This window comes from Lissotriton vulgaris, chromosome 5 (genome assembly GCF_964263255.1).
Source record: "Lissotriton vulgaris chromosome 5, aLisVul1.2, whole genome shotgun sequence".
In the NCBI taxonomy this organism is placed as follows: Eukaryota; Metazoa; Chordata; class Amphibia; order Caudata; family Salamandridae; genus Lissotriton; species Lissotriton vulgaris.
The window spans coordinates 1,275,953,186-1,275,975,933 of record NC_141693.1 but is presented as its reverse complement, the minus strand read 5'-3'; the positions used below and the strand labels follow the sequence as shown (position 1 = coordinate 1,275,975,933).

General features: G+C 48.1%; 1 protein-coding gene across 2 annotated transcripts in view; it reads left to right on the top strand.

Annotated features, from left to right (window-relative positions):
• The window catches only part of PTPN7 (protein tyrosine phosphatase non-receptor type 7), a 418,932-nt gene that overhangs the window by 170,963 nt on the left and 225,221 nt on the right, over positions 1 to 22,748 (top strand). For both annotated transcript variants that reach the window (XM_086923125.1, XM_086923126.1), the window contains one exon: positions 2,626 to 2,749. The gene's annotated coding sequence lies outside the window, so the exon portion shown is untranslated. The remainder of the gene's footprint in view (positions 1 to 2,625; positions 2,750 to 22,748) is intronic.

Genomic DNA, 22,748 nt, shown 5'->3' with positions numbered 1-22,748 from the left:
TGCACGTACATCACTTAGTTACTTCATCTCAATCTAAACACTGGCTATTTGTATATCTCTCAGGCAATCTATCTCATCTCTGCCATGACTGCTCATATGTCACTTAGCTAAGGCATCTCTTTCTAGACCCTGACTGCTTGTGTATCATTCAGTAAGTGCATCTGTTTCTAGGCTCTGGCTGCACATATATCAATGTGTTACTTCATCTCAATCTAGACCTTGACTGCTTGTATCACTCGTTAATGCATCTCTTCCTAGAACCCTGGGGCCTTATTTATGAAGGCCTTGCGTCAGTTTTGCGCCGCCGGTTCGTCACTTTTTGTGACGCACCAGCGGTGTAAAAAATGCGCCTTGTTGCGCCATATTTAAAAAGTGAAGCATCTAGGAAGATGCGTCACTTTTTAAACCCCTGCGCCACATTATACCTGCGTCAGGTATAATGTATGCAGAGGGGGCGTTCCACCGCAAAAAGCTCGTAATAGTGACGCAGTGAAATCTATGAGATTTCACTGCGTCACTTTTAGGACGCTGTTGCGTCAAAATCTTGCGCTTTCCTCACAGCAGGTGTAAGACTGACGCAAGCCCTTTCACATGGGGCTTTCCCCATGTGAAAGGACGCATTGCTGGATTTGCGTCACTTTTGTGACACACTTCAGCAATGCGTCACTTTTGCGCTTACAGATACGTCAGAAATACTGACGTATCTGTAACTCCTTGCGGCATGATGCGTCATACATTAAATATGACGCATCAGGAATGTCGTAAGGAGTGCGCAGTGAAAAGTGACGCATCGCTGTTTTCACGCAGCGATGCGTCACTTTTCATAAATGAGGCCCCAGGTTATCTGCAATATCAGTCAGGTGATGCATCTCAATCTAGACCCTACCTGCTTGTACACCACTCAATTTATGAATGCGATTCCTGAGCGTGGCTGCTTGGAAATCCTCTAATTCTGTATCGCATTGTAAACATTCAAATCTTTTATAGAATGTAATTCTTGCCTTCGATTCTGAGCCTCTCTTCCTCGTACTGAATACTTCTGATTTGACACTCTGTGGCCTCAGTTCATAAACAGTTGTGAACCTCTACGGAAAGCAGACTTTAAGCAGAGGGTGGGCCTCCTTTACAGCCTTGGCCGCTCTGGCCTGGTTTGGTTTACAATTTAGGGTCAGGACATGCAGAATGAACAGAACTTCTGGAAAATATTTAAAACACATCTGTTTTGTAACTGTGATGTCTACATGCTGTAGAGCGCCGGCGCACTCTCTGAGCAGTTGTGGGATTTGTAAGTTCATTGATTCATTCACTCACTCATTACAGCTTTAATGGTGCAGATAGTACAGAAGGTTAGTAGTAAAGGTCAAAGAGTCCAGATAAGGACGTTTCCCACCATTCCATTTGCTTTCAGTTTATTTCTGGTTTGCCGAGTAAGGAGTGTTAATATTACAACGTTTGTTGTGTTTATAGAAATGAAGATTCTAGCTAGACAATAGGCACTAAATGAGATAGTGAATAAAAGATATCTGTTAGGAATCTTTAATTGCAATAATTTTTTTCACCCAAACGATGACCTTCAGTGCATGTAAAAAGGGTATTTACAATAAATAACTTTTGTTTAAGTTTACAATAATGACAATCAGGAACGTAAATGATTTGGAGAGTACAGATGTAATTAAGAGGACACATTTTGCTTCAGAAAGAGACTTGGTGAATTTGTCATTCCTTATGTTCTCCCGACACACCACAAGAACACGGTGTATTTAGATAGCACTTTCCTACCTCGCTGCTCAACTTGATACACGTGATTGGTCAGCCAGTTCATCTCTTTCACACTCCATTTCCAGCTTCAAATTAAAATCCTAGTTGTTGGGTGTCAGAGTCATTTTTATCAATACCACCATTCATGCATGCATTATATACCCTGTGGCGCGACTCAGCTGAGAGGGTGGATGAATACCGATATTTGTTGAGTTACTTATGCGTAAAACCACTTCAATGTTCAAGAGACGGTGCCAACACACTCCACACCATCATACTGAGAAAGTCTAATTTAGAGTAGACCGCCTCACAAGAGCAGTGCTTGTAATAGACCCGCTCACATGGCGAGGGAGGATCCAATTCAACTATGGGTGGGAAGTTGTTTGATAAAAGTGCGCATGACCCACACTGTGTAATGAAGTGTTGGCGTCTTCACAAACCTTGAGCTAGAGAGTAAAAGAGCTGGTGGACTAGGCAGCAAACTCTAAATGCGTACAGAGTGCAATGTGGTCACCTTCAAAAACAGAAGAGGAAACAAATTCTACGTGTGGTGTTGGATCAGCGGATGTGTCACACCTTTCGAGGGAAAGGACCTGGGCCACGCAAGCCCGCGTAGGCTTGTGGCGCTCTCAGTCATTGCTTCTGCGCTGGTATCTCTTACCCCAGGCTAGGCTCTCTACAGCCAGTCGCGTCTGACTCACTCGGTTGCTCAACAGGTTGGTTAAGTCAGTTTCCTCCCAACGGTTGAAGAAACTTTCATTTCTGAGAGTGAGGGAGGGGTTATCATCATACCAGTGGGGGAATGTTAGGCTGAAGCACTGAAATAGTTCACATCTTGTTTCTACCTGCCCTGTCCTTCCTCTTCAGGATCCGTAAACCTGCCATGGAAGGCGTCGATCGATGATCCTTTGGAGGTGTTCCCTGACTGCTCCTGCTGCAGTGTGCCTTTCAACCTCAAAGGTGGCACCCTACGGCGTCCAGCAAGCCTCTGGTAAGTCACGCTGCACTGCTGCATCTGAATGCTGTAAAGATCAGTCATTTTGTATAAGTCATGCTGCAATGGTGTCAACTGAAAACCTCCTAGTCACTGAGGATGGGGTCTGGCGAACTAAAGAGCTTCTGCCATAACTGTTGTTTCGTTATTTGTAAACTTTCATTTTTTTCCAGTGGATAATTTGCATAATTACCATTATTCCACAAGTGTAGCCCTGCCATCTAATTTACGCATGAGCAGAGATGTGCCCTCACTGGCTGCATTTCTATTATGGGTGAAAGAGATCCATGCACATGCTGTCCCTGCACACAGGTGCGAAGATTGTGCAATTCCTCCAACTCAATTTGTACCGGTCCTTTGATGGCAGGTTCATAGTCTTTGCAGATTGCTTATTTGGAAGAAAAGGTACCAAATAACGAATTCGAAAGGTCTAAGAATGTGGATTTTTAATTTCCAATAATTCTTTGTGTTTGCAAGTTTTACACTTCTCATGTAAAGCAGCCACACCCTAAAATGCTGCTAGTTAACCAAATGTTGTTTGGTATATTTGGGGAAGAACTAGAAGACGCGAAAGGAAGAGAGTAATGAGAAGAATGAACTGATCATTTAAAGAGTAGTGGGTTTGGCTTTTCAGGGTTAGTGGACTAATGCTCCTCCCTTCTAAATAGTGAAGTATCTAAATCTTCAACCCTCATTGCACACGCTTAGTGTAATTGAATTCTCTCTAGTCCTCCTCAGCTTGCATGGACACTGAACAGTCCCTCCCTATGTAAGTCAGGGCCCTAGAAAGGCACAGGATCAGGCTTATACCCAGCCTTTAGAGACACTGTCATCTTCCATTTTCATTATAAGTAAGGTCAGCTCTGATCTTTACCTGCCCCACTCTTACATCAGATTTTTTGCAGCATTTTCTACTCTGTGGATCCGGCGGTATTGTTTTGTAGGCCTCCAGTCTTAGCAGGTATTGCTGAAGAGCAAGGATTTTCAAAGTTGATCCACCATCTTACCCATTGTTTGAAAATATCCAGAAAGAATCTACTAGAAAAGTGAGTGTTAGACGAACTGACAACATGTAGGTTACTTTAGGACCCTAACACCTCACACGTGTGACTTAATGTGCCTGCTAGAGAATTAGCATGGTACCGCCTAAGGAATAGACGCTCCTGCCATCGATATGCAGATCATTGTTTCTTTAGCAGGAGTTCCATGACATCCTTGTCACCTCTGTCTGTGGTGGTGCAGTGAATAGAGCGATGACGATTAATGCTCTCCTCGTGACAAGGCAACATCGGTGCAGAATGAATTGAAGAGCAACTGAAAAAGCAGATTGGGCGAGTTAGAGTCCCCCTGATGAAAGCGTTCAATTGAACCCGAATGTACTTAGTTCATAACCTGGGATTTTGGATGACGGTTGTGCATGGCATATTGACTTCTTATGATGGCAGCTGTGCTGAATGGGTTTAACTGTGATGAGAGGGAGGCTGGCAAACCGCTGAGAGATGCCTTTTCAATGTAATAAATGCAAACACAAATAGCGCCAAGCCATAGACATCAACTCGAGGTTGCCCGGTGTAGACTTCTACCCATGGCTTGCACTGTGCTACTCTTGATTCTGACCTTGCTGCTCCTGGTCTCAGGTGTCATGATTTCAGAGGTAGGACCAAAAAAATAGACATGGTTTTACGGACCTCTTTGCTTTCTTTAGTTCCCGCCCTTTGCCTGTCAGAAGCAATAGAAACCTCTTGCAGGTGACAAGAGATCGAGCTTGTGAAGTATTTGGGGTCATTAGTGAGTGATGACACATCTACTACCCTCGACTTTTGGTTAATCCACATCCACTGGCCAAGAGACAATAGTGAGTTGACATGTTTGGGTCAGGCATTGGACCCATATTTACTGTCCTAATATGACAAGGAAAAAAGGCAGGAAATAGCTTCTACTCTAATGTATCTGCTGAGTTCCTCTCAATTTCTGTCAGTACAACAGGCATCCACAGGGTTATCCAGGGGGCAGATATACAAAGGACAAACCCTTTTACTAAGTTAGGTCCCAATCCAGACTCTTGCCCCAACTTTGAATGACCTGTCATGGAGTACCTTTGCCCATTGTATCCACTTGAGCACCTCCCACATGGAAGGCCTCTCACAAGCCAGTTTACACCCTTCTACCCTACCTTGAAGTCTAAGGGTGGGGGGCAATAAAGTATGTGAATGAAACAGTGCACAGGTAGAAAAGTGTCCTGTGTACTTGGGTGCAATGGAAACACCACACCAATGGGTTACTTTTTTACAATCATGCTCTATCATCATTGTGGAGAAGTGTGGCTCAATGGTTAGAGCGGCAGACCCTGATGCAGAGGTCTAGCCTGGGACCAGGGTTCAATTCCCGCCTCGGCGGGTCTTGGGCTCAAGTTCCGTGGACCTGATCATTCTAGCCTCGGTGCCTATTCTAATCATGGGTTCCACTCTGCAACTCTGGGCAATAGCTTGCTTAATCTCCACAATGGCCCCAACAACGCTAGGATGCCTGGCTTCACCTTGGGGGTGCCCAGGAGTGGGCACTTCACAGGGAAAAGCCAGGAAGGGTTCCACAGCGGTATGCGTACAAGCGCCTGAGATACCCTTTCGGGGGTCGATTCGGTGCGCTATACAAATACTACTACATTTACATTTACATTTCACGTGTTCACTGACCACAAATCTCCCACAGATTCATTAATTTCAGCAAATCTGCAATGAATGAACTCTCTGAACACAAGCCATCAAGTGGGACATGGCTGTTACCGTGTCTAGGTTATATAATTGGAGGGAATCAAGTGCAGAGTAGGTCGGAAGGACATGCATGAATAAAGGGGTTGCAAAAATATACCAAACCTTCAGCGCCAAGAAAACCACTGAGATGGTCTCGAAGCGATGTGGTACTGATCCACAATTACAGAGAGGATACAGAAGCCCAATCATTCTGCTTCTGGGAAGCCGATCATACCCCTGGACGATGATTGTCACTGGTCTCTGCTGACGAGCTGTCTCAAACTCCAAGCAGCCACTCCAATGTCATCTGAAGAATTGTGGCGTCCCTAAGCAATACATATTTTGAGGTCCCTGTTCAGTACGACTGTATATTTTATTAATCGATTTTTACCAATTGACGCCCGATGATGACAAGCAATAATGACTTACACGTTAAAGGTTAAATTACAGAAGCAAACCAGAATGAAATAGAGAAAAGTTCCTTTTCATATCGGCCCCTTGGCAGGTGAAGGCCCTGGGCAATTGCCCACTTTACCCATGCAGTAAAGCGTCTCTGACCCCTACACCTGGCGTTTGCAGGTTTGTGTTAAAGTGCAGATTTCTGGATAGGCAGGTGTTAGGAGTTGCAAAGTTTTTCTCTCACCAACTTCCCTAATTCTTTCTTCTGAGTAAGAAAGTTTGCCAACATCCATCCAGTTACTGAGTCGGAGAGCAACGGTCTAAAAGTTAAATTGTTATAAAATAGCATACATTGATTTTAGCACCAGCTACTACTCATGAAGAAATATTGTAGTTGCGTAATAAAAACGTCAAACAACCCTAATTCTGGTCAGCAATGTTTAGACATTTTAGATTTTTGAGTCTTGATTATGTGTTCAAACCATATGATTCTACCCGTTATCCAATTAACATTTTTCATACAACTGAGAGAGGAAATCAGACGTTAATTTTCACATGAATGACACAAGATTAGCAGGGTGTTTTAGATGCATGAGGTAATAACAGGTGCAAAAACATCATGTGCAATTAATGTCAGATGACACATCTATTTGTTTCACCTGATTATGGCTTCAACAGTACTGACGGGAACTAATAACACCCAACAGTAACTGCCTCTGTTGTGCTTGTTATTATCTTTTGCAACTGGCAATTAGTGCTAGCTATATATTGGAGCTAGCTGCATGCTCGAAAATCAGGGCCACTGAAATCATGCGATTCTGCAGCCATGACGTTTTCTTCATAATTATCGATTCACAGCTTTTGCTACGTAATCAATCATCTGCTGCATAATTTGCAGAATTCTACAAAATAAAAATGTGTTTCTAGCTCAAACGCATCAAAAGTTACTAATATTGCAGCAACTAGTGTCGCCAAGCAATGAATGCCATATGAAAAGGTTGACTGGTCATCTTTTAGTTACTTATTACAGTTATTAAATGTTAAAGTGGTATTAATGAGGCGAAACCATTGCCCAAACAAAGTTAACGTGTAAAACGGACACAATTATGAAGTAATAACTATCACAAAATCACAAATTGTGCTGCATTATGTAATATCTTCACTTTAATTTCGCATAACTTGCCTTTTCTTGCCGCATAATTTAGCCAACCATGCCATATAATGTGGTCCTCCCCTGCTGTATAATTCGAGTGGTCCTGACTGAATTGCAGCAGAGCTGGAGCTGTTGGCAGTAAGCAGCCAATGGGAGCAAGTGAGGGAATTTAATACTTTTCTCTCCCACTTGCGTATTCACTTACATCATGTTATGGCGTCACTGCAGTGTTAACAAATGCAAAACATTTTGCTGCAAATAACATTTGCACAGTTCATCAATTGCATTTTTACACCCAGTTTATAGCAAATAAATAAATTGATTGGGGCGAATGTGAGCAAATATTCATTACACTCATGTCTGCATACTTCACCCGTGCCAAAAGGATTGTCTGGGGAACGAGGCAAAATCTGGTGGTGGTTGCCAGTACAAGCACAATCAGAGCCCACTTTGCCCTCAGCTCCATTATGGCGCAGTTACTAAAACGGATTATCACCTCCTTCTCTGACTTTCAGGTCCAGTCCTTACAAATGAGTAATCTTTCATCTCCACAAACTTTGATGTGGGCAGAGCTCAAACTTCTCTCAGAAAAGTGATTTTCTTGGTGGTTATTTGTTAAAAGGAGGAAGGTTTGGGGAACTCGGGGCTCTGCTTTCAACCCCTCCGTTTTCAGTTGTTCCCAGATAAAGTTGTACTAAGGCTGGGTCCTCTTTCTTTCCTAATCATGTTTTGGATGAGAAAATAGGATTACACACACTGGCTGTTCACAGGGCATTTTCGATGTATTTAAAAAGGACTGCGTCCTTCTCTATGGTTGAGTCCCTATTTATAACCTTTGGTCTGTCGGGTAGGAGCCGGTGCCTCTTCTCCTACTCTTTCTGGAAGAATTAAACTAGGGATTTCTAAATCCTACGGGCTTTCAGCTCAGTAAAATCCTTGTCACATACAGGGAAGGTCTACTAGGGGGATGGCTGCATCCTTGGCAGCTTTTAATGGTTCCTCTTGAAAGACATTTGCTGTGCAGCACATTGCCGTCCTCTCACGTGTATATGTTACATTAACATCTGTATGTTTGTGTAGGTGTCTACCCAGACTTTGGTTCGCATGTATTTGCTTTGGTAAATTCTTCTTAGATTGCTTTGTCATGAATGAGCTTTATATATTCCCAGGTGTTGCCTTACCAGCGCAGTTTTTCCTTTGTTTCTTGTGAAAACTATTGACATCAAATCAATCAAGCACCTGCTTGGGTATTTCCTCTTGCATAAGGACCATATGTGGAGGGCGGTTACATACGGGTATTCTTCATTGCTCCAGGTACACATATCTTCCTTGTAGACTGGGGTCGATTAGAGTGGGGTGTGATAAATTAGAGTGGAGTGGGGTAGATTGCACTGGGGTGCAGTGGGGTAGGTTGGGTTGGAGTCGAGTGGGCAGGATGGGGGTAGATTGAAATGGGGTGGATTTGGGTAGATTAGAGTGGAGTAGGGTAGACTGGAGTGGCGTAGTTTGAAGTTGGGTAGATTTTTTTTTCCTCAGGAGTTTTATATTGCGCAAATTTGACCCAAAGGTATCGGGTATCAAAGTACTTTACATGAACACCAGTTGCTTTGTATCAGGACACATTAATTTTTGTTAGGCACGGAGAGATTAAGTGATTTGCCCAGAATTAGCATGTTGAGTATCATTGCCGAGACTCGAACCCGGTTCCCCAGAATTGAGGTCAACCAACTTAGCCATTAGGCTACATCCTCTCCCCTAAGATTGAAGTGGATTGGAGTGGAATGGGATATAGTGGGGTAGACTGGAGTGGAGTGGGTACATTTGGGATGGTTGTAGTGTAGTCGGTAGAATAGGGCAGACTAAAGTGGAGTAGGGGAATATGTAGTAGAGTGGGATAGACTGGAGTAGATAGAGGGGGTAGATTGGGGCGGAGTTGGTAGATTAGAGTGGAGTGGGGTAGATTGGAGTGGGATAGATTGGATGGAGTGGGGTGGATTGGGGCACATTGGAGTGCAGTGGGGTAGGCTAGAGTGGAGGGTGGTAGTGTGAAGTAGGGTAGACTGGAGTGGTGTAGATTGGAGTGGAGTAGATTGGAGTGCAGTGGGGTAGATTATAGTTGAAGGAGGAAGATTGGAGTAGATTGACTGGAGTTCTGTTGATTGGGGTGGAGTGGGGTAGATTGGAGAGGGGTAGTTTGGAGTATATTGTAGAGGAATGTAGTGGGATAGATTGGAGTGAAGTGTATAGAATGAAGTGGGGTAGATTGAGGTACATTGGAGTGTGGTGGGGTAACTGGGATAGAGTGATCTGAGGAGTGTAGAGTGGTCAGACATTGCGTAGAGGGATGTAGAGTTGTGTGTTGTCGAGTGACATAGAGTGGAGAGGCAGATTGGAGTGGCATGCTTTAGAGTGATGTGGGTGGCATGTCATAGACTGGAGTAGAGTGGAATGACGTAGTGTGTAATATGCATGTTGTGGTAGAGCCTTGCAATTTTGGACAATACATTTTTAATTCATCATCATAAATCTTTATTTCGGCACATTGTGGCCATAAAAGATGCATAAAAACAACAATACATAGCACATTCATAAAAGAAGAATAGGAAGATTTACATGCAGATGGATGGGGTTTAGGGAAAATACAATAACATTCATAAATTAGATTAGAAGGCAAAATGTAAAAACATTATTATAAAATTAATTTATACAGTTCCAGTAATTGGTTTCGTAGGAGCAATTCATTATTATACAACCATTTAATGAGTCAGAGCAAACATATCAAATACAAAAATACATGAACACAAGCCTAACCATCTATAAGTCTAGACCCAGTTTCTTGCGTACATAGCTTGCTGCCAAAAGGAATCTACTGATACAAAAGACAACCACTTGTCTGGTGTCAGTTTTGATGATCCTATATGCTTCTTTGTACGAGCGTACACCTATAACATTGCACAGTGGCTTAATCCACCTTTTCCTGGCTGATACGTATGCTGCGCAAAAGAAGAGGATATGAATATCGTCTTCTTTGGTACTAAATTGACAACACATGCATGTCTCACTCTTTGTTGGTTCTACTATCTTAAACCATCTTGCTAGGGTTACATTGGTTTTCAGCATTCCATACCTAAATTTCAAATATAGGCTTTTGGCCAAAGGTGGTCGGACCTCATCTAAGAAGTCCTCAAAGTATGGAAAGTCCTTGTATGCCAAAAAACTGCTTGTAATAGATCCACCTGCATGGCTATTTGGGAGGTTGCATGTTATTTAAGCCCAAAATTTCATTTTTACCAGTTTCTTACAACTTTGCGTCAGACATAGGGGCTCTTCCCAAAAATGTCAGCCCAATTCTACAAAGCCATGTTCGCACATGTTTCAACCATGCATTAGAATTATGCAAATCCAAACTCATTATTTCTGAGGGACCACCTCTGTAATCTCCGAGTTCTGGTGTACACCAGAGTCTCACCCAATAAGAAAGTGGGCGTAGGATTGTATAATGGTCTGTGCTCTTCATGTTTAGGTCTAGCATTAAGGGTAAAAGTGGGGTACATTTAGGTAGTCTTAGGAGACTTCTATAAAAGTTATTTTCGCTTTTCATAAAAAGATTCCCAGCTATTGGGCCCCAAATTTCTGCGCCATATAGCGCTGCAGACTGGGCCTTGAACTTAAACACTTCTAGTGCTGGTGATACTGATTTACTAAGACTCGCCCCATGTTTCTTTAAAATAGGTAAAGTGATTTGCTCTTCTCTGCTTGGATTTTCCACAAATTTTTTGAATCTAGAGAAACACCCACGTAGGTAAAATTTGACACTATTTCAATTTCTGGTTGTTTAAAAATAAGTTCCCCTTAAAGGTTTTTTGCGGGTTTAAGGCCATACATTTGGTTTTTCCGTGTTGATCTCTAGGCCTTTTTTATAGCAGTAAAGTTGGAATGAATTTAAAAGGGCTTGCAGACCTTTGGGTGTCTGTGAAATTAGGATTGTGTCGTCCGCAAATAAGAGTGCAGGGACCCTTTCTCCGTTCAACTTGGGTGAATCATTGTTGCACTCCTCTAAGTGGGCTGGGATGTCATTAACAAACAATGAAAAGAGCATGAGATCCAGCACACACCCTTGGCGGACTCCACGCATTATTGGAACAGGTTTTGTCAGTTCTCCATTTGGCCCCCAAAGCACTCTTGTATAATTGTTATCATGAAGTCTTATAATCTGTTGGAGTAAGCAGACCGGCAACCCCTGCAAATGCAAACAATCCCATAAACGATCATGCAAAACTAAATCAAAAGCAGCCCTTAGGTCTACAAATGCCACATAAATATGCCCTTTCCGTCAAAAAACATACTTCCAACAAAGGCAAAAAAATCTAAAAACTTGATCAATCGTACTTATACGACTCCTGAACCCAGCTTGGAACTTTGTAAGTATGGCATTCTCGTCCATCCAAGAATTCATGTGTGATAAAATATGCCTGGCAAATATCTTTTGTAAAATATCCATTAAACTGATCAAACGATAGTTTGACGGCTCATTCCTATCGCCCTTTTTAAAAATTAAAATAATTTCCGCACCCCTCCAACTGTCAGGAAAATCTTCACCAGAAACTAGAATATTGAAGAGCCAATTAATGTAAGGTGCCCAGACATTAATCTCATGTTTGTATAGGTCGCCTGGGATTTTATCTAGGCCTGGTGCCTTACCATTTTTAACTAAATTAATGGCTAATTCAGTTTCTTCTAAATCAAACTCTAAAGTGCAAGTGCAAGCCTTATACCAGGGATGCTCCATATCCCTTACCTCCATATGTTCTGTGGCTTCATATAAATGGGATAAGTGATCAACCCAAGTCTGTTCGACAATGAACACGTCTTGAGCCAATCAAGCCCATATGGTAAGTCCCCCAGAGGGCCTGCCTCTAACTGAGGAAACTGCCTCTATATTGAAGGTCCTATATCCAACTCTATGCGGCATTTCTAAAGCCCATGTTTCCTGTAGAAAACAGATGTCACTAGAATCTATGTAGCTACTCCATTCAGGATCACAAAGATTTTTCCACAGGCCTGCTATGTTCCAGGATATTAATTTTATGTTTGATGGAATACAGCCCAATCTTTCTACATTTGGTCCATCCAAAATTATCTCTTGAGTACCTTCCATTATAGCAGTAGTTGCCCCTATTATTTCTCATGTAGCACCCAATATTAGAGGCGGATCATGTCTCGCCTGGACATCAGTACCTATTGCCTCCATGTTCACCACTTGGGCAACTGTTTCAGGTTGGGGATCAGTAGGGTCGATTCCCCCACATTTTACCCCGCTTACCTCTACGTCAGGAATTAAAGACGTTGATGAAGTTAGTCAATCAACCATCTCCAGAGTTTTTAAATCCCAGAATCTTTTGGAGATATGAAGAGGCAATGGTGTTTCCACCCTTCTACCTACACCCTTGATAGTTGATCGATAAAAATACCCAAGTGGGAGAGCATGAATATTAGTGCAAGCCTTCTGGGTTTCATCATGTACTCTTAATAGGTGACGTACTGTGTTAGGGCGATTAAAATGTCTATGCAGCCCCCCTCTATATCTTTCCTTTGTTCACCAACCCAGCCTACCCTACAGACCATAATGATCTCATTCATTTTTTTGTGGGCTAAATCCTTTAAACTTTTGTAACCAATCCACAGTCTTGTTCCTAAGTATGTGCCAGGTTTCAGATTGATCTCTCCTTAGCGGAGGTACTCCTGTCAGAACTAAAACATATGGACATGCTGCTGGAGGTAATCTCAGGTTGGCACTATTAGGGGTGACATTAGTATCACTAGACTTTGAGATGTGTATATGCAAGTTGCTGTTACTAGGAAAGGCCAAATTCCCTGGTACTTGGTCCAACCTTCTACCACCTAGACCCGAGATGTTAGTTCGAGGTTCAGTCTCATTTAAAGATCGAGTACTCACACTTGGGTCATCCATTACGGACGAGGGAGCTACCACTGGGTGAGCCATAGCCTTCAAACCTATGGGCACTTCTTTATTTCTAGCTTCACTCAAATTTTTCTCCACAAAGGCTTTAGTACCTTCCTCAAAGATATCTTTCCCCTTTTTGATAATAACCTCCAGATCCATGAAACCTAAATTTATACCTTTAATTTTATTGTGTAGGTCCTTCATTCTGGAAACCATAAGGTCATTTATTTGCACCTGTATAGACTGAAGGGTAGATTTAAAAATATCAGCGACAACAGATTCCTGCGACTCTACTATACTATCGACACCAATGGTAGGCAAGGAATAAGCCATCTCAGTTTGTGTGCCGAACGATCTACTTTTGTGTCTTAAATTGTCTCTTACTTCCGCCTGACTGGTCACTGGATTCTGTTTTACCCCCACTCCTCCCTTTTTGTTATATGACCTTTTCCTTTGCAACAAGGGTTTTGCTTTAGTTTTTCCCTGTGTCCATTTGCGAGCCCCCCTCTGCCTGGTCACAATCGGCGGTGATAAAGATACCTCTGAATCTAGCTGGGTTCTATCGGTAGTCTGGGTGGAGACCACTATTATCCTAGCTGGTGTACGCACAGGAGGTGAAATATGCACGCATGGTAATTGTGCTGTGTTTATAGAGACTATTGGGCTAATGGCTTGGTAAGAAACTAAAGCTGACGGGTCCAAGGACAACCTTTTTTCCACAAGTGCAATCTCATGGCTAATAAGCGATTCTGCACGATGGGAAAAACCGTCCAAGGTTCCGGTTAAACATTTCTGTTTGCTCATTTTAATGCCCAAATGTTCGATAGCCACTCGATATTTATCTGTCTAACTATGCTAAGGTAACAGCCAAATTTACTGTGTATAGCAGGAGATAACTGAGGCTAAACAACAACAACTAAAAATCCAGATGTTATCAGGGATAGTAGGCAAGGAGCAGCAAGACTCCCTGGTTAACCACAAGTGCTCATACAAGTCGACTCAACAGAGAAAGAGCAATACAATGCCTTGAGTCCGGCCACTCTTTAGACAAATGGCGAAACCTAGTACTAGTGCTAATAATATGGCAAAGTCAATAGCATAAAACAGTCAATGTTCCAAACCTAATCCTTAATATCACAAATGCCTGGGATAAAAGCCAAGGGAGGTGGCCCGGCCCGACCTCCTCCGGCCAGGGACGGCCACAGACGGCCCGCCCTTGTCCCGGGCTTAACCCGGCACGACCCGCGTGTGATCCCATGACGCGGGGGCTAAGCTCGAATTTATGCACCTCCTGGCGCTGGATATGCGTTGGCGGCTTCCTGCCGCAAAGGCTCCCGGTGTTTGTGGTCCTCCCTCACTGTGGCCGCGCTCTGATGGCAAGGAGCTGCGGCAGCAGAGGGAGACCAGCTACGGGACAGCAGGACCGGCAAAGTCAGGGCAGCAGGAGCAGGGAACATCAGGCAAGTACCCCCAAGTGATATTTGGACACCCGCTCCACCGGGGCTAAGCTCGAATTTATGCGCCTCCTGGCGCGGGATATGCGTTGGCGGCTTCCTGCCGCAAAGGCTCCCGGTGTTTGTAGTCCCCCCTCACTGCGGCAACGCTCTGATGGCAAGGAGCTGCGGCGGCAGAGGGAGACCAGCTACGGGACAGCAGGACCGGCAAAGTCAGGGCAGCAGGAGCAGGGAATGTCAGGCAAGTACCCCCAAGTGATATCTGGACACCCCCAATTGAAATTACCATTACATTTGCACAGACATACACTTTTACTGTGCACAAACTTTAATGTGTGGAAAGCTCATCTCATAGTGTATTGATGTGTTTTGATTATATTCAAATATTTGTTTCACCATACTTCCGAATTACAAACAAAATGTGCTTCAGTTATACTTTCCTAATTCCGATATATTCTGAAATATCAGCATAGTTCATTTACAGACATGTTTGTTGTGTGCTAGAAAACAATCCTTTCCTGTCACGGCAAGATAGTCACATAAGTTGTCTTACTTTGAAGTCCGAGAAAGATAAGTAAACACCAAGTTCCTCAGAAGACAAAGTCGGGCATTTAACCTCTGTCTTTAAATGCACAGCAAATGTGACAAGATAAGTGTTGGACAGGCCACATGACGGGCCGCTCTCCCCCGGCTCGACCAAGCCCGAGCCAGTCATACAAGCACCACACACCACCATTGCACGTCCTACGTCCCCTCAGGGACACCTGCCCTCGAGCATGATAACCTCGTGGGTCCGATCCACGGCCGACCCACGCGCCAGCCCGGGCCGCCATCTTGGACACTTCGCCACGAGGCCGCCTGGCCCCCGATCGACCTCAACCCTGGGCCTAGCCCGGCCTCAGACATTCCGGCACCACCCTCCACCCAGGAGGCGAGCGAGCTACTTGGCCAGTCAATGGGAGAAAGAGGTGTCGATGGTTCTCCCCCGGCCAGTGCCGCTCGCCCATCGCCTCCCCGGGCGCTGGCTCCACCCCCCTGCTGGGTGTCTGGACTCCCTCATCCCGGACCTCCCGACCTCCAAGTGCGAGGGTCCGGACATCAAAGCACGCCAGCCCTATAACTGGGGCAGCTCCAGAACAGGAAGGCAGTTGTATCTTGGAGTCGAGAGACGAAAGAAGAACTCATCCTGGACGGACTACTGGCGCTGCCGTAGCTCTGTCCTGTGCACCATCATCCTGCCTGTTGGCGCTGACACAGCCGTCGTAACCTTCATCCTTCACCGTCGTCCGGATCTGCTGGCGAGGCCGCGGACCGTTGTAACTGTCATCTGCATCGGGACCTGCTTGGCTTCTCCACGGCCCGTCGACCATCCTTCATCCATATCGGGACCTGCTTGGCTTCTCCACGGCCCGCCGACCACCCTTCATCCATCTCGGGACCTGCTTGGCTCCTCCACGGCCCGATCAGCAACCACGCCGAGCTCGAGGATTGAGAGCTATTGAACTCATTGGTAACTAAGACTGTCCCGCTACCCTTTTCCTCAACCAGAGATCAGAACCGAGGGGACCCCTGAGTCCAGACCTCCTTGTATTATATCAACGTAACCTAAGAAGTGCATATAAAGTCTCGTTAACCTTCAATCTTGTGTGGTGTCCGTCTGTGGGGGGGAAGTTACTTCTCTGTACAGTCGTTGGAGACGGCTCTCCCTGGAGACCTCTCCCCGTAATCTCGGCCGACCCTCCCGGTCCGTCTAACATTGGTGGCCAGCGGCGCGATCCGAATCACCGCATAACGTACAGAGAGTAGCTCACCCCACAACGAACAACAATGTCGACTAAAGAGAGCGGATCAACTGAGAAGTTCCAAATGGAAAAGCTAGAGGAATACAGCCATCGTGAACTAAAGCAGTTCTGCATCGAACTAGGTATCGCTACCACCGGACTAAGTACCAAGGACGATTTTAAGCATGCCCTAGAATCTTGGGCAGAGACCGGGGATGTCGAAGCCCCGGAGCAAAGCACCGCGAAAAAGACCAACACGGCCCCTGAAGAGCAAAGAACGGGTCTCTCGCAAGACGAGATCCAAGAAAGAGAAAAAGCCCGACTACACGAACTTGAAATGGCCCGACTCAAGATGGACATAGAACTCAAATTGGCCGAGCAAAAAATAAACTTAGAGCACCTTCGCCTCCGAGAAGAAAGAGAGGAGAAACAGAGGCAAAGGGAGCTCGAGGAAAAAAGACTAACGTACGAGCACGAGCGGAACCTAGCCGAGATCAACCTGCGCAAACAGAATAAAGAATTAGGGGTGCCCGACAGACCGTCCACCCCCGGGACCACGGACAAAAAAGTGCACATCCCCAAGGATGTGGTCCGAGAATATTTTCGAGAAGACGACATCCAGCAATGGTTTAAGGCATATGAAATCGCGATGACTGCGCACCGGATCGATAGAGCCGACTGGGGAGCCGGCCTATGGGGCAAATTCCTCAATGAGGGCCGCGATACTCTGTTACAGCTCCCAGACCACCAGATGACCTCCTACGACCATATGAAAGCGGCCCTCCTCACTCGCTATGGCCTCACGCCCGAGATGTACCGTCAGAGGTTCCGAGACTGCACACGCATTCCAGGTACAACTTGGGTGGACTATGTAACGTACTTCAGCCGAGCCTTCGAAGGCTGGATCAGAGGGAACCACGTCACGACCTACGAGCAGTTGTTCAATCTGATGGTATGGGAGCATCTGTCCAACAACTGCTTCATTGAACTACGCCAACACCTCCTCGACAGCAAGTTAACCGATCCCCGGCAGCTCGCAGCCGAAGCTGACCGGTGGGAGATCACCCGAGTGGGCCGGAATGGGTCCTACGAGCAGAACAGGAACAACAATGGTCCCCACCGATCCAGAGGAGGAGGAGGGGGCCAAGGACGAGGAAGAGACAACACTCCGGCCGCCCCCACTACCAGCACCACCCCCCCGGCCAACCGGGGCAGCACCCCGGCGCGACCGGGATACAGAGCCAATGTTACATGTCACCGATGCCAACGAGTAGGCCACTATGCAAATGACCCAAGCTGCCCGCAGTATCCGAGCCCAAGACCCCGCCAGGTGGCCGCCGCGGCACTAGGGGAAGAACAGATCTCCGAGGAACCAGAAACAGACGAGCAAGAGTATCAAGGGTGGGAGCCAGCCGCCATGACTCTCGCGTGCTTAGGGGGAAGAGACATGGTCCCGCGGGTCCCCCTACCCGCTAACACCCAGAAGTACAGCCAATGGGTGAGCATCAATGGACAACGGGCCGAAGCCCTTCGAGACACCGGGGCCAGTGTGACAGCCGTCCGCTGTCATCTGGTGACCCCAGAACAATATCTACCGAACATTCTCTGCCCTGTACGATCAGCCGACAACTCGGAGAGTCTGTGTCGGATGGCCTGCGTCCCCTTTGAGTGGGGAGGGGTCTCCGGCATGTTGAAAGTAACGGTCCGAGACGACGCCCCCGTGGACTGCCTCCTCGGAAATGACCTGGAAAGCTCCCCGTGGGCAGCCGTGGAGCGAAAAGAACACTTGGGGATGTTGGGCGTCCCAGACTGGGCGTGCGTCACCACCCGGTCTATGGCCACCCGTGCCAACCATCACCCGGAAGAACCAGAATGGCCGGCGCCTCCGCCTCCGGTCGCCCCCGCCGAGACCCCCGACCAGGGCATCCCCCTCGAACCTGCTCAACCTTCCGACCTTGCTAATCTCGACCAGTGGGCTCAAGAAGGGGGGCCCACACAAGAACAATTTCGTCAGGAGCAGAAGACCTGTCCCTCCCTTGAGGGACTCCGACAACAAGCGCTCGCCCAAAGCGCAGGGGATACCTCCGGAACTCATTGGGTCTACTGGGACAATGACCTACTGTACAGCGAGCAACGAATCGCCGAGCTGGGGGCCAACCGAGTACTGGTGGTACCACTCCGCTTTAGAGACTTCCTGCTAAATCTGGCCCACGATGTCCCCCTGGCAGGGCACCTGGGACAAGATAAAACCTACAGCCGCCTAGTGACCCACTTCTTCTGGCCAAAAATGAGAAACGATGTGCACCAGCATTGCCGATCTTGCCCCACGTGCCAAGCCAGTGGGAAGAGCGGCCGCAAATTAAAGGCCCCCCTGCAACCCTTTCCCGTAGTCACGACCCCATTTGAGAGGGTCGGAATAGACATTGTGGGACCCCTAGACCCACGTACAAGACAAGGCCATCGCTTCATCCTAGTACTAGTGGACCACGCCACCCGCTACCCTGAGGCTATTCCTCTCCGGACCGTCACAGCCCCAGTGGTCGGCAGGGCCCTGATGGGGATCTTCTCCCGTGTGGGGTTCCCCCGAGAAGTCGTCAGTGACAGAGGCACGAACTTTATTTCCAAATACATGAAGTCCCTCTGGCAACAGTGTGGGGTCACCTACCGCTTCACGACCCCCTATCACCCCCAAGGAAACGGACTTGTTGAGCGGTTCAATCGCACTCTAAAGGGGATGATCGGGGGATTGGAAGAACCCCTCCGTCGCCAGTGGGACGTGCTGCTGCCGTGCCTCCTCTTCGCCTACCGGGAGGTCCCACAGAAGTCCCTAGGCTTCAGCCCATTCGAGCTGCTCTATGGGCACCCAGTACGGGGGCCACTCAGCCTGATCAAAGAAGGCTGGGAGTTGCCTCCGGCCAAGAGTCCTCCAGATGTCTTCCGGTACCTCCTCACCCTCCGCAACCAGTCCCAGCGGTTCAGAGACCTAGCGAAAGCCAACCTAGAGGCCAGTCAAGAGGACATGAAGAGATGGTATGACCAGAACGCCTCATCTATTGAATTCGAGCCGGGGCAACAGGTCTGGGTAATGTCCCCCACAGAACCGTGCGCTCTCCAAGACAAATGGACGGGACCCTTCAAAGTAATCGAGCGCAAGGGACCCGCCACCTATCTGATCGATATGGAGTCCGCCCGGAATCCGCTCCGAGTCCTCCACACCAACAGACTGAAACCCCACTTTGCACGAACAGAACTCAGCCTCTTGATGGCCACAGACAACGGGGTTGAGGACGACTCCGAGCCTCTCCCTGACCTCTTGCGGACCCAGGAGCAAGACGGCTCCGTGGATGGGGTCCGACTCTCGGAGACCCTCTCCCAGGAACAACGCCAAGAGTGCCAAGCCCTCCTATCACGGTTTGCCAGCCTGTTCTCCCTCACCCCAGGTGTCACTTCCTGGTGTGTGCACGATGTGGACACCGGAGACAGCCCTCCTATCCGCCACCGGGCCTACCGCGTACCTGATCGGGTACGGGCCTGCATCCAGGCGGAAGTAACTAAGATGCTCACGCTCGGGGTCATCGAGCCCTCCGACAGTCCATGGGCCAGCCCGGTCGTACTGGTCCCCAAAGCAGCCGCCCCCGGAACCACACCCGAACTCCGGTTCTGTGTCGACTACCGGGGCCTGAATGAAGTCACCAGAACGGACGCACACCCCATCCCCCGGGCAGATGAACTGGTCGACCGAATGGGCGCTGCCCGCTACCTCAGCATCTTCGATCTAACGGCAGGATATTGGCAGATCGGCCTCACACCCCGAGCACAAGAACGTTCTGCCTTCTCCACCCCCGATGGCCACTATCACTTCACGGTCATGCCCTTCGGCATGAAAAATGCCCCAGCGACGTTCCAACGGCTCGTCAATCAGGTCCTGGCGGGGCTCGAAGAGTTCAGCGCCGCCTACCTGGACGACATCGCTGTGTACAGCCACCACTGGACCGAGCACCTCCACCACCTCCAAGCAGTGTTGCAAGCCCTTCAGCGAGCTGGCCTCACGATCAAGGCCAGCAAATGTCAAATTGGACAAGGGTCAGTGACCTACCTCGGACACCAAGTGGGAAGCGGTCTAGTGGCCCCTCTTCAACTGAAAATTGCCGCCATCCAGAACTGGCAACCCCCTAACACTCAAACTGAGGTGCGAGCCTTCCTGGGCCTCACGGGCTACTACCGAAGGTTCGTGAAAGACTATGGTACCATCGTGGGGCCTCTCACCGAACTCACGTCGAAAAATCAGCCCAAGAAGGTGAACTGGACCCCAGAGTGTCAAGCGGCCTTCGAACAGCTAAAGGCCGCCATGTGTTCCGCTCCTGTACTCCAGGCCCCAGACTACAGCCGGGAGTTCGTCGTCCAGACGGATGCCTCCGACCAGGGCATTGGGGCGGTCCTGTCCCAGGTGAACACCGAAGGCCTTGATCAACCGGTGGCCTTCATCAGCCGGAGACTCCTACCACGGGAGCAACGCTGGAGCACCATAGAGAGGGAAGCCTTCGCTGTGGTATGGGCCCTCAAGAAGCTCCGACCCTACCTTTTTGGCACCCACTTCCGGGTGCAGACTGACCACCGACCCCTGCAGTGGTTGATGCATATGCGGGGGGAAAACCCAAAACTGCTACGCTGGTCCATCTCCTTGCAAGGTATGGACTTTACCGTTGAACACCGGCCTGGGTCTGACCACGCCAACGCGGATGGCCTGTCCCGGTTTTTCCGCCTCGACGAAGAGAGTCCCCAAGAGGATGGGTAACTCTCCCCGCCTTCAGCTGGGGGGGACGCATGTTGGACAGGCCACATGACGGGCCGCTCTCCCCCGGCTCGACCAAGCCCGAGCCAGTCATACAAGCACCACACACCACCATTGCACGTCCTACGTCCCCTCAGGGACACCTGCCCTCGAGCATGATAACCTCGTGGGTCCGATCCACGGCCGACCCACGCGCCAGCCCGGGCCGCCATCTTGGACACTTCGCCACGAGGCCGCCTGGCCCCCGATCGACCTCAACCCTGGGCCTAGCCCGGCCTCAGACATTCCGGCACCACCCTCCACCCAGGAGGCGAGCGAGCTACTTGGCCAGTCAATGGGAGAAAGAGGTGTCGATGGTTCTCCCCCGGCCAGTGCCGCTCGCCCATCGCCTCCCCGGGCGCTGGCTCCACCCCCCTGCTGGGTGTCTGGACTCCCTCATCCCGGACCTCCCGACCTCCAAGTGCGAGGGTCCGGACATCAAAGCACGCCAGCCCTATAACTGGGGCAGCTCCAGAACAGGAAGGCAGTTGTATCTTGGAGTCGAGAGACGAAAGAAGAACTCATCCTGGACGGACTACTGGCGCTGCCGTAGCTCTGTCCTGTGCACCATCATCCTGCCTGTTGGCGCTGACACAGCCGTCGTAACCTTCATCCTTCACCGTCGTCCGGATCTGCTGGCGAGGCCGCGGACCGTTGTAACTGTCATCTGCATCGGGACCTGCTTGGCTTCTCCACGGCCCGTCGACCATCCTTCATCCATATCGGGACCTGCTTGGCTTCTCCACGGCCCGCCGACCACCCTTCATCCATCTCGGGACCTGCTTGGCTCCTCCACGGCCCGATCAGCAACCACGCCGAGCTCGAGGATTGAGAGCTATTGAACTCATTGGTAACTAAGACTGTCCCGCTACCCTTTTCCTCAACCAGAGATCAGAACCGAGGGGACCCCTGAGTCCAGACCTCCTTGTATTATATCAACGTAACCTAAGAAGTGCATATAAAGTCTCGTTAACCTTCAATCTTGTGTGGTGTCCGTCTGTGGGGGGGAAGTTACTTCTCTGTACAGTCGTTGGAGACGGCTCTCCCTGGAGACCTCTCCCCGTAATCTCGGCCGACCCTCCCGGTCCGTCTAACAATAAGAACAAGATTTAAAGACCTGTTTATAGAAAGCGAGCACTCATAAGAATACAGTAAACAGGCATTGTTTTATGTGCGAAACAAACTCAACCACAACAACCTAAAACAAATAAAGCCAGCAAATAGAAAGCAAACAACTGTGAGTTACACACCACAAAGCCAATGGTAAGCAATGGGCAGAATGCATTCCCTATGAAGCTTTCAAAATGTCCACAAGAAGTTGTTGAAAAATGAGATAGCTGTGCTGCCTGATAGACTTCGACCTAAAAATAGAGTGAAATTTCAGAAATAAAATGGCACCAAAACTGCAAAAATCCAATATGAAGAACTGAAGTAATGAGTTTTTAAAGTTTCTAACTGAAAGTTTCCCCGAAAAGCACAACGTGCCACTCACATTTACTTGTTTAGGCTGTATCGAGGTAAAGGCACTAATTCAAGCTGACCACAGTGAAACTTGGGTTGAATGCAAGGACCGGGTTTGCCCCCTGGAGAATTTACCTTCTTTATACCAAGTCTATTAGAGGAGCTGAGTTTGCATTGACGGGCGCCGTGAGGAGCAGGTTGG